The following is a 13,034-nucleotide window of genomic DNA, read 5'->3' as shown; positions in this document are numbered from 1 at the left end:
AATAAACTGCTTGAGTGTCACGCTTGGTCATACGTCATTTAGATATTAGACACATGCCTTATACAGCCCACTGCACCTCCACATTGAACATGTGGTCCGAATGAATGTGTTTCTGCTAGCCTTTAATTACCTTTTGAACCTCCGCTGCCACTCTCACTCATATGTTCCCCAACAGCGATAATGATTCTGATCACTTGAGGTATTACAGACTCTGAATCTCCACCTGTTTAATAGGAAAGCCTTTTTGTTGTGCTTTGTGCGCTGCTCCCTCAGCTCCTCCTGATCTTTCAGTGCTTTAGCGACTCACTTGGGTATTGTTTTATAATGACTAAATAATAATGTACTTGACTGAATGAATCCATGGGGGTGTGGATTGTGTCTGTAAGTCTTAATTATGGCTTTTGTGTTGGGCCCTGGTGCTCCGTGGACTGGGTCAGGAGTGTTTTTGGTCTTTTGTTGCCTCCACGTAGGAGAGAAGAGAGTGTGCACATTCAAAAAATGACTTTATTAAAGCAAGCGTTTTGTTAACAGAGATCTTCAAGTTAGAGTTGGAACAATTTAGTCAGTTGAAAAAAAACAAAAAAAATTGGCAAGTATTTAAATAAACAACAATTTATAAATAACAATTAACTGCTTCCATTATAGTAAATTGAATTTTTGGGGGTTTTGATATGTTGGTCAAAATGTCAGACAACATCAAACATTTACAGATGTCACCTTGTGATCAAGGATATTGTAATATGTATTTTTCAGAGTTTTCTGATGCTTTATAGACTGATTGATTGATTGATTAACTGAGAAAATAAAATATAGTGAAAATTGTTTGTTGCAGCCCTGCTTTAGTGCAGCTGTTGCCTGTTGCAGATATGTGTGAATTTTTTTTTTTTTTTTTTTAAATTAATTGAACTGGGGGTTATTGGCACGGTGTGCAGATCTTTATTCTTTTTCCTCCCTTTTCTTGCTTGCAGACCTCATTTCAACAATCAGGACTGGTTTCTGCAGTCCAACATAAAGCATGGTGCAGAATCTAAAGGCAAATCCATTCTTAAAATCTTCAACATTGGTGACAAGTATGATATTGCCTACAGTACCGTATGTTGTTTAGAATTATCTATTTTGTTGCTTGGTGATGGGTTTTTTTTATTACCCCAGAGGAGAACTAGTCAAACTTAGATCGCATGACATCGTGTCCAGATAGTTCCAGTTCCACTTGCTCTTTGGGATCATTTTTGGAAATGTACAGTAGGAAATCACTCATTTCAGTAGAGGCTGACCAAGATAATTAAGGGGAAGCACACTAAAAACTTTAATAACAACACATCACCAGAAACAAATATTGAAATGCTTTGGACATCACAAATGACCTACAATAATGATTTAAGGGTGGACTATTCCTTTAAATTTATCCCAGAAGCTGGATTTTGATTATACTTGACATAAACAGCCTTTATGTTGAGTGATTTCGTCAGTGCTTTATTTTTCTTTATTTTACATTAGTTTTTTTGTTTTTGTTTTTTCCATGACAATGTGGCACCTCTGTCCAGACCAGCAGACCACCTGTCCCTGTCCCAGGTCTCCAAGGCTCTGTAACATGCTGGCACTCTGGGCACCAGGCACTATAGATTTGTATAGCCTTGTTATTTACTACTGAATCCTCAACTCTGTACAGAAGAGGAGAATATGGTCGCATGGAAGATTGTTACTGTAATAATAACCTATACAGTATATAATATTTAATTTTTGATAACTTACATCAATATTATCTACTTACCAACAGCAGACAGACTTATGAAAAAAAAACATTTTTTATTTTTCTTTTGAGCACTTTTTTTTTTTTTTGTAGAATAGAAAGGTTTCTTCCTTGTTCCGTTTGGTTTTTACAGTTACTGGGGTTTTGTGTCTTTTACTGTAGGGAAAAGAATATGACGTTATCACGTTAAAGGTAGACAAGAATCATGCTTACGCTAATTATTGATGATGACGCTGATCATTTCAGTGATAGTTATCCAGTGTGAGAATGTTCAAGAATTAGTGAATGACCTGTGTCTGGTTTACACTGAGCGATAAGCAGTGATGAGTCCTGGCTTATGAAGTTTTATGACTGTACATTGAAGGGCTTGGTGAGGATGCAGGCTCTAGAGACCTATGACAATCCAGCATGGTTCTCAAAGTTATCCACCATCTATAAACACATAAGATCCCTTACTAACAGTGAAGGAGTGATCAGCTTCCTATCAATAACATTTGGCCAATGATTCCCTTTTTCTTTGTCTGTATAGACAAGTAAACCGTCTCTAGAGCCTAAGTTCCACCTCTGAAAAATTAAAAGGATCCTCTGTATTGCCTTGTTGATATTAATTGTGGACACATAATTTTATAAATGACAAAGACGTGGAAATAAAGATTATTTATCTTGTTATTTATTCAGAGGTTGTGTTATTTTTATGTACCATTTTGAATATGAGATGTTTTTGTTTTTTTTAATCTCTGTGTGAACATTATTTTGAGCTACTTTCTACCAAAGAAAATCCTGTAGGCTCAGTGAAAACTCTTGATGGTGAGATTTTGTGGATTATCCTGAATAACTGGCAAATTGTTTTTATAATGTAATTTTTTGTTGCTTTGAGGACCTCAAACAAAATTCCATTCAGAGGATTCAGAGTTTGATAACTGAAAACCTGGGTACATAAGATAAAGTTATCTGCATAGCTGGACACCACTAGAGGTAAGTTGCAAAAACACAGTTGGTTTTTTTTTGATAGCAATGGGGTTCTGCATGTGACAGTTTTTCTCCATTATGCTGATGCAGTGTAGGAAACAAAACTTCCAGTTTTGAGAATAAGTGACACAAACTCCAAACTGGGTTCCTTTTGGAAACAACACAAATGCATGCTCCAAAAAGTGCCGAGTGTAAACTATTCACATCCAAAAAACATCCACAGGTGCTGGATCAAAAAACAAACGGAAGGCATAGCTAGCATATATCAAAGATTCAGTAAAATGTAATACATGAATCATATAAATCATCCATAAAGAAAACAATGATAACTGAAATAATAATATATTAACTATCCAAAAGGGTTAAATTAGCCAAAGTAAGTACAAATTAGCAATGAACAGTTTGATCAATACAATACTATTCATAGAATCAGCAAAAGTACATACTGGTGTATTAAAAGAAAATATTGCAACAAAGAATTTCAAGACAGGAGACAGCACTAGGCATCAAACCACACGCTGAAACCTGCAACCATTTAACAGTAACACTGGAAACAGAATTCGCATAATATTTGAGCGGTCTGTTTACTGCTATAATTTTGTACCAGACCACACCTTCTGTAATAATGTGATATTTTCCCCGGTCAGACACCTTAGATAAGTTCAGTTGGGTTTGAGTTGAGTCAACGTTATTGCCATTACAACAAACGTAAGGAGTTTGCCTCGGTGAGCTGAGCTCATAGTGGCACAGGACAGACAGAAAAATCTTTCAGACGACATACTAATAATAAAACCACTGTACAAAAGAACATTTAGAAATACACAAAGTACTTTAGATATAAAAGATAACCAAAAATCAATATGACAAAGATATAAAATATCACATGTTCAACTGGTTTTGCGGACATTTCAAAAGGCAGGTTCCCAATCAGCTCTCCTGAAGTCTACTGTACGATCATCTCTTTAGTTTTGCCAGTGTTTAGCTGTAGGTTCTGATCACCGCCCCACTTCACGAGATAAGACACCTCCATCGAAATGCTGATCCATCTGATCTTGTTACTAACCCAACCACTGCAGCAAATTTAAATCATGAGAACAACATCAACAGATAAAATACAGTATACTGTACGCGGCTACAGAGATGTCATCACACACCAAGTCCATGACCTCTGAAGGTGACCTGGACATGAGGTCCAAAAAAATACATATATCATCAGGATCAGCTTCAACAGTCTGGTGAAACCTCACATTGTCTGATATGACACGGTCACAAAGTTGAACAAACTTTTGTCCCTGCATGGATTTTTTTCCTCCGTGCGTTTAAATCAGTCTGATCTAAGTTACGATGGAAACCTTCCATTCTAGCCTGGCCCTGGTCAGGTTAGGTTTCAGGTTTAGCTTCACCTTAGGCTTAACCAGTGTTACAGTCCATCTGCAAGACTGAAATACGGTGTTTTCCTCCATAAAGGTTCCTCTTTTGTGTTGCACACTGAACATGAATCAGTTTGTAGTTCGTTTCAAATTCACCACATTTTGATACATCGGCTGCGCCTATTGCCTACTTAAAATCTGAGGTCTTCAAATCTTTTTCAGTCTCGTTTATCTACACAATATTTGAGTCAAATATGATTTTGGCAGAAATGTGGGAAATCAATGGAGAAAAACTGTAACACAGTGTGTGCATTGAACCTTTTAGACCAGCAGGGGGAGATATACACCACCTTTCCTGTATGTATAAGAGGTGGCTGGCCATGACAAAATGTGAATCCTTTACAAGAAGAAGTAGGAAATGATTGTATTCTGTAACACAATACCAACACAGAGAGATTTGCCCAAGTGGATGAAATGAAGCTTCTCCATCACGCTAGAAGGAGGATGTTGTTTGCTGGGATTTCTCCGTGAAACAGAGACACAACACTGTGGACCTGCACTGAAATTTAGATGACAACGTGCACCTGCCTCTCTGAATGCAAATTACCGACACAGCCATAAGTACTCACTTTTGCTCCTGCTATGCTCATGCTTCCTCAGATCTCACACGTGAGAACTACACACATCCCCTCCAGGGCCCTCGTTAGTATAAGGCCCATTATTTCCACCCTGATCCTCAGAGGGATGCAGGATAGGGAAAGTCAGCAGGGCACTGTCCCAGTGAAACCCACAGGCCAGGGATAAGCTGCTGGGAAAATGTGACACAATAATAAACCAGTGGAAAGGTCACGCATAGAATAGGTTATTTTTTGTCTAAATTTTAATTGAAGTGAATTCTGTGTCCTTTTCTGTTACTAATTCTATATCAGCATGAACACTGCCTGTAACAGTAGGGTGCAAGATTTTCTCTGGTTGTATTCGGTGCTTTGCTTAAGTCACACCAACATATGAGCGGCGCTCCAAAAGCACAAAGCACGAAAAATGCCCTTGATAAGCATTCTTTTTTTTAAAATATATTTTTACTGAGATCAAAATCAAAAATGTATCGATCAGACATGTTGATGAAACACTGATAAAAACCTGACACCCTGAACTTTGTGCAGGTGAAGTAACAAGACCCTGGGAGCTTACTGGGAGACACACATTTAAAATGACAAACAAAATCAATGCAAAATTTACAAGCACAAACAAGGGCTAAACGCAACATCACTACTGTTGAAGCGGGATAAAGCTCTAACAAAAGCAGGAGTCACAGATCTTTGATAAAGGCCTGGTCATGCACCAGGCCTATATTAATCTAGTCTGACTATGCACATACAAGGCAGGACTGTGGCTGAATTTGCACTGTGACTCATATAAGAACAAGCAGAGGCTGCTCGCTGGACAGCAGGGTCTCTGAGGACACTCGTCTAGAAAAGTGCCTTGAGACAGAAAAAGGCTGAAAAATACTTTAAATTTGGGGGTGATTGTGCTGTGAGGGAGGGCATTCTGCCCCTTATCCCATGGTGTCAGCCTGTGTTGTGCTTTTGAGTCTGAAGCTGTTGCCAAGAAACTAAATGAACTTGCTATGAACTTCCCCTACGGCTGCCACAGGGAAGACAAAGTACTCTCAAAGGCTACAGTACCCATTAGAACCACTATATGCTTGGTCCACCAGTTACTGCAGTTTTACTGCTGATAAATAGCCTAATATGTAAATCAGTGGTCTAGTCCAGTGTTTTCAGTGGACTGTAGGTTAAAGCCAGTAGTAAAATGTACAGTGACTATGTACACTTACTCAAGCAAAGTACTTAAATACAAATTTCAGGCATTTGTACTTCAGTATTTTCTTTTGATGCCACTTTTTCCTCCAGTATATTTCAGAGCGAAATATTGTTTCTTGTTATTCTTTTTACTGCACTCAGTTTATATGTGACAGCTATATGTGACTCCACCAAATCAGTGAAACAGAGTCTCCGGCGCTCATTATAGTGCCCCCAAACACACACACATACACACATACAAAAACCCCTCTGAATATATTGTTTGCCTGGGAATTGACGGGTTTCTTTTGTTACTGTGTTCGGACATTTTCTCCGGTGCAGATGCCGCAACGGCGCCGAGGCCCCTCGTGACCGTACATACGTATGCCTGCAAGCCATATATAATGATGCCTATTGCAGAGTTTCACTCTTCCACTGTTTCAAAATTTCCCCATGGCACCTCAAAGGTCTACAGGGGCCTGCCTGGGTGGGAACCCTGACCAGCATTGCAATATGGTGGTGACACGGGGCGTTCTCATGACATGTCAAGGTCCCCCTTGAACTCTGTTGTCACTGTCCCAATGACAAACATACAGAGAAATGCCAACCTGTAGTTTCACTGTTTCGAGATTCCTCGGCACCACCCCTGATCTTGATTTGACCCCCTCTGGTGACCTTGAAATCCCTTTGAAAAATACCGGTCATATTTTTACTCGGAACACAAAAATGTGTACCAGCTATGTGGAAATACTTGGGTCCCCTCACACCCAAACAGTGTGTAAAAACTAGAGAGGATCTTTAAGCCTACACCATATATCTAAGATGACATAAAATGAGCACCACACTCTCAAGCAGCAGAATACCTTAGCCAGCAACGTGATGCCAGTTTTATTTCTGTCCATATCCAATCCCCATTATCTATCACTCCACTGGAGGCCCGCTGTGTCAGACAGTAGGAGGCGACAGTTAATTCACCAGGCAGCCTTGAGGTGTAAACGTGTGTAACTCGGACGGTGAGGCACAGGACCACTGCTCAGCAAATGTTCCCCGGGGCAACCAAGGTCAAACGTATCTATTGGCACCGAACACGATTTTTGTTGGCCATCGCTGACGGATTTATTGCCTGCAACACGTTCGGTGGGCTGAAGTGGAGAGTCAGTAATTACAGCGTTATCTTCTGCGGTCAGACACGAGCGCTCTGCTTATCTTCACCAATTACTGAGATGCTCATTTGACTCTGTCAATTGGATAATGAGGTGGGAATGTGGCCAGTAGAGGCGCTAGCTAGGCTGCACATTCCCTCCTAAATTCACTTTCTGTTAAATCCAGTCTTTAATGGAGGAGCAGTATGGAAGGCCCCACATGTGCCACCTGTGGTTATAAAACCTTCAATCTGATTCACGGCATGTATAATGCAATACTTTGTAACATGAAGCAGTGATTGTCCTGCTGTAGAATAGCTCAGTGATGGCAGGACACTGGTCATGGTGCAGGAAAATGGCGGATCTTAGGACCCATGGATTCGTCCCTTATCGAATACTAAAAGTTAGGGTTATGTGTGTGCTGTCAGAGTGCGACGCAACCAGTCAGTGAGTGTGTTCCGAAGTGTTCGCGGCCAGTCTCCCCCCCCCCCCGCTGCTCTGTGCACGTTGCAGTGCTGCAACAATAGCCAGCTGTGGGCTGTGCGTTCACTCGGCCGCTGGGTGTCTTCGCTCTGTGGCTACACTGTAGACGAGAGAGCCTGGTCTGGGCTGGTCTGCCCGTGTTTTCCGGAAGAGAGGGTGTTAAACGTGGGACGCATCTCAGGTCAGCGGCTGATCCTGCCACACATCATGCCGAGGAGAGCCGGAGTGGACGCGCGAGTCTGAACCGGTCTGCGTGAATCCGCGGCTGCGGACGGAGGGAATCCAACAGGCGCCGTGCGTCCAAACGGGACACCCCCCTCGATCCCTTTGACTGGAGCGCTGACAGGGGCTCAAGCACGCCCGAGCACTCATTTGGGTGAGTGAAACTTTGAAGATCATCCTAATTCAAGTGCATGTTCGGCCGTGGCTTGCAGGGGCCGGTCGGTGTTGTGTCAATAGGGGCAAGTAAAGCTGAACACACTCCCGTGCAACGCAGATAGCTCTCACTGCACGTGCGTCCCCGTCGCTCAGTGTACTGCTCAAGCGCGTGAACATAAGGAAATTGCATCCTGTGCAGTTTGTTGCACTGGGCTGTAACCACTTTACACGCGCGCGCGCGGGCACTTTCCACAGTGAAATTGGAAGCTGCGCTGAAATTCAGCACGGCAATAATGTGCCACCGATCTGTGTCGTGCACCTGACATCAAATGTGTTGCCTAATGGTCAACATAGGACATTTGTTGAGGATTTAACTGTAGTGCTTGGCAAACTAGGGTCCGCGGTCCCATCAGGGACGTTTGAGGAAAATCCAGTAATTTGAGGATTTTCTTTTATTTTGCTCTTTAGGAATTAGTCCAGCTACACACAGGGAAGTCTGCTTTGATCACAGGTTTTCCAGATGAACTGATTAGTCAGTGGATAGAAATGTAATTCATATCAGTGCTTCTGAGTATTGATTAATCATTTCAGTAATTTTCCAAAAGAAAATACAGCAAACATTTGCTGGTTCCAGCTTCTCAGATATGAGGATCTGCAGCTTCTTTCATTGTTTGCAAATTCATTGAAAATTACAAATTCTTTGGGTTTTTGGAACATTGTTTGGACAAAAGAAGCAATTTAAAGATGTTGACTTAATCTCTGATTAAAAGAAATGACAATTTTTCAATACAGTGACTGTTGAGATTTTTGATAAAGCCTATTTTGTTGAATGATCTCATTCAGGTGAGCGTAACTCTGGTTTTCTCTGTTGAAAAGCCACAAAAAAGAATATGCGTTTCAAGTTTGTGTCTGATTAAAACAATGGCTTCATCTCAGCTTCAAGGGGTCCTCACTTTACCCTGTTCACAGGTTGTTTAATCCCTCATTTGTGAGGCACAGGGCTGAATCTTTCCCTTGAATTTACTTGAAAGATGACTTGAAATTGAATCGACTACTGCAGCGTGCTGCACGTTGAACAACAATCAGCAAGTCTCTTAATGACATGGAACAAATTACTGCAGCGTCTCCACTTTTGTTCTTATCCCTGCCTAATGAATTTGTCTGCATAGTGTCAACAAAGAGAGAACCAGGTCCATTTTTGGCTTGTTTATAGTGTGATGATTTGAATAATGACATGCTAATATTTAAAACAAGCTCTGCCGAGTTGGCCAGAGGCTTTACTCAGCACTGAGAGATAAGTATTTCTGTTGTTCTCTCTCCCCTCTTGCGGGTTCACATAATTTGTTCTGTATGCAACTTTATGAGCATTAACTGCCAGAAACATGCACTGCGATACATTACGTAGAATGACAGTGCTGTATCAGGACTAAGAGAAAGAGGTTTGCCAATCTTAATAACCCAGCATCATGGGCCTTGCATTTTGTCCTGTTGTACCTGTGCAATTGCTTAATCCTCGAGCTAAATTATGGTTTGGTCAGTTATGTGTATGGAGAACAAAAGATTTTGATTGAAAAGGAGTTTACCTTGATTTAATGTCTGGAGTTATGTTAAAGACAACTGTTTTACTTGGTGTAAATTAGCAACACCAGTATCACTTCTGTATTTCACTTGTGCACTTTTTGTTGCTTAATGTGCTGACGGCCGTAACCCCCGTAACACTTCTTCTCGTGGTATTTGGTAATCGAACCAAAGCTACGACCAATGTACTGAAAAAGAGGACAAGTCAGCAGCTCCCAGATCCTTCAGCCCCCCTGGGAAATCACTTGAACAAGGCTTGGGTAGAAAGAAATCCACATTGTGTGTGTGTCCTTGTGAATGTGTGCAGGTTTATGTGTACATAGCTATGACTATATTAATAAATGTCATGGAGGCCTGGAAATCTTTCGCCCATATTATGTCAAGCACAGCTACACTATGAGAAGAAGAGAATGAACAGGGAGCGTCTTTGCTCTGCGATGTGTCTGTGCTGGTTGGTCAACACTGCAACACTGTACCCCGCTGCCTCTCCTATTGCAACAGTTTTCTCTTTTCAGCCATCATACCAATTGATTGTACTCACTAAAAACAATTTGTAGAAGGTGCTTTTCTTCAACACAGTCAAACCAAAAGACCTTAATCATTTTTTGATGTGTTATTGCTTGATGTGTCCCCCAAGTGTTCATCAGGTGGCTGGCCAAGAAGACATATTACAGCCATGCAAAATGGATGAAAATATATATTACATGCATGACTTTGACCTGGAGGGGATAAGCAACGGTACGCATGAGTTAGAATTTTACAAATTTATAATTAGTCTTTTTTTTTTTTTTTTTTTTTTTTTAAGACAAAAACCTTGTCATTTTTAGAAAAGCATATGCAGGACACTTGGTGTAAATACTTTCCTAGAATAGTTCCCCTCCGAGATGCAAGACAACTCATAATGTATGACTCAGGTGTGTTTTCCTGCAGTGTGGTCAACCCTGTGGAATCCACAGTGGTGAGCTCTTTATTTGATGTCTAACAGACTTTCATGTTACAGCTGTGAGGAAAGACAAGCAGTCATACCTGCTGTGGTGTTTCTGTTTGTACTGTTAGCACTGCATCTGCCACCTCCTCCGTAGAATCTGCATCCAGTTCCTGGAAGCTTCGGAGGTGTGTTTATGGAGCTCCAGTGTCATGGGATCACTCAAGTGTGTGTGCCTGCACTACATTGTAGGGTGGACTGACATTCCAAGTTAACAGTGTTAACAAGCAATCTCACCATCAGGGTTGAGATGATGGATAGAAAGTAGGTTAACATTCAACAGGTCAACATTCCTGTTGATGCACCTACTGTTTGCTAATCAAAAGTGCATGATGCACCACATCAGTGATCTAAAGCACCTTGCTGTTTTTACCATGTTTTCAAATCTGGCTTCAGTCTTCAGTTCATGGACCAAATCCAAGTCTTAAAACTTAGAGAAACAAAATCTGCCCTGTGATCTTGTTACAGGGAGACCACCATTTTTACATTTTACACATCAAGGTCATGTTGAGCACTACAAAACGTGACAAGTAAAAATAGTTGTATAATGTCTTTTGTTGCGCTGAGGGGAGATTTCCACCATCTGAGAAGATCACTCTGATGATGTTTTGGTGATGTCACCAGGGTTATCCCAGCTTGGACCAGGATTTGACAAATATATAAGAGAAAGCCATCATTACAAACTGACAATGTGGAGTCTGAATGAGATAAAGATATTTACCCATCTAACAAAAGATGTTCTCCAGTTTCATAATGGGAAATGTAGGAGTAAGTGTAGAGACTAAGAACACCAGGGAATTTCCATCAATTTTGGCCATTACCTTTTTAGCATTGCTAGCAGTGTGGTTCCAAAGATGGTGATGTTCTGTCGGCTGGTTGGTTGGTCTGCCACTTTGGTCCAAACTGAAATCTTTCAAAATCTCTTGGATGGATTGACATGTAACTTGTTTACTGTATCTCCTCCTCAGGCTGAATTCTAAAAACTCTGGTCATCCCCTGACTTTTCATCTTTAAGTTATTGTTCAAAACTAATGCTGGCTTGCTAACACGCTGAAGTAAGATGGTGAACATTATACCTGCCAACCATCATCATGTTTGCCATTGTGAGCATGTAAGCATTTAGCTAACATGAATCATACAGAGGAGCGGGTGTCCTGCTAGCATTAGCTGTCTCTGTCTCATAGGTTCAGTTGTGGTGATGGCAGATGACCAGACTGTCACAACTCACAGAAACAGGTAGGTCCTGTAACCTCAGCACTCCGTACTTCCGATGATTCAGGTTGTGACTCGCAGTAATGTACGGAAAAATGTACCGAGTGCTGAAATCACAGATTGTACTGAGCGACAGCTAATAACGGTGTTTTTACACTATATACATTTTTCGGCAGCGGCCTGCCACTGTAAAGTCATGAAGTTGCAATTACACAACTCTGCAGACTCTGTTTCAATTTGAAACAACGGGCACAGGACTTGGAGACATGTGGCTGAGGTGTGTGTGAGAGAGAGAGAGAAAGAGACACCCTAGACACAAACATCACTGGTTGACAGAGGGAGTTGTAGCTTAGCCACTCTGCTCCCTTTACACTGCAAGCGTCAAAGAATGCTGATGCAGAGAGATTGACTCTATTGCATGATCAGATGAGCAGAGACATGTTGCATAGAGCATCTCTCTCAGCGCATACTACGGTCAAGCCTAACTATCAGGGCGGGAATGGGGGTGGGCTGCAGCCCCCCGAGGGCCAGACTGAAACACGTTGGAAATATTATTTTACCTTTTTCAATAAACTCTGATAAAAGAGTTAATATATTTTAACAGTTTCTATTTAAGTACTTGTGAATGCTTAATCTATTATGGTTCAAGTACAAAAACTATAGTAAATTTGAAGCATCAACATATACATGGTTTTCTTCACTTCACCTCTAGTAAGTGTTTAGAGGAGCTGCTATAAATAACTGGCCATAGCAAATTAATGGCACAGAAAATAACATAAAATATCATGTGTTCAAAATAAAATAGTCCAAAACAAACAAAAAATTAGGTCAAATGGGCCACTCAAAGCACTTCACACTATATGCCGCATTCACACACAGTCATGCATACTGATAGCACAGCCATCCGACGCAATTTGGGGTTCAGTATCTTGCCAAAGGAGGAGCAAGGGATCGAACCACCAACCTTCAGGTTAGTGGACGACCCGCTCTACTACCCGAGCCACAGCTGGCCCAAAAGGGCTCTATGGAAAAAAAGTACATCGTGTCCAGTGGTGAGAGTGAGACTCAATGATATCTGTACATTACCATGTGCCTTTATGCTGAATTTACACTGGCGCTCCTTTGCGACTTCTCTCCTGTAATTCCAGTGTTTGCTTATTTTATTGTGACAGAGTGTCTGTGTCCTCCGTGTGCACACAGAGCAGCAACTAACACACCATCAACCTGTGGAAGTAAGGACAAGAAACGTTGCTCAATGGATGGCATTGTCATCCGTGGTCCAGACTGAAGTATCTCAACATCTGTTGGATGCGTGTACTGTATATTCATGTTCCCCAGAGGATGAATCCAAGTGACTCTGGTGAT

At 41.3% G+C, this 13,034-nt stretch overlaps 1 protein-coding gene across 3 annotated transcripts in view; it reads left to right on the top strand.

Annotated features, from left to right (window-relative positions):
* Nucleotides 1-7,174: 7,174 nt before the first annotated feature.
* The window catches only part of camkk1a (calcium/calmodulin-dependent protein kinase kinase 1, alpha a), a 91,131-nt gene continuing 85,271 nt past the window's right edge, over nucleotides 7,175-13,034 (top strand). Inside the window, exon 1 of one of the 3 annotated variants that reach the window (XM_040149889.1) lies at nucleotides 7,175-7,892. The gene's annotated coding sequence lies outside the window, so the exon portion shown is untranslated. The remainder of the gene's footprint in view (nucleotides 7,893-13,034) is intronic. The other 2 variants (XM_040149895.1, XM_040149893.1) reach the window with 2 other exon arrangements.

The sequence above is a fragment of the Xiphias gladius genome, chromosome 17, assembly GCF_016859285.1.
Source record: "Xiphias gladius isolate SHS-SW01 ecotype Sanya breed wild chromosome 17, ASM1685928v1, whole genome shotgun sequence".
NCBI lineage: Eukaryota > Metazoa > Chordata > Actinopteri > Istiophoriformes > Xiphiidae > Xiphias > Xiphias gladius.
Note: the sequence above shows the minus strand (reverse complement) of the source record. Positions and strands in the feature narration are given on the sequence as shown.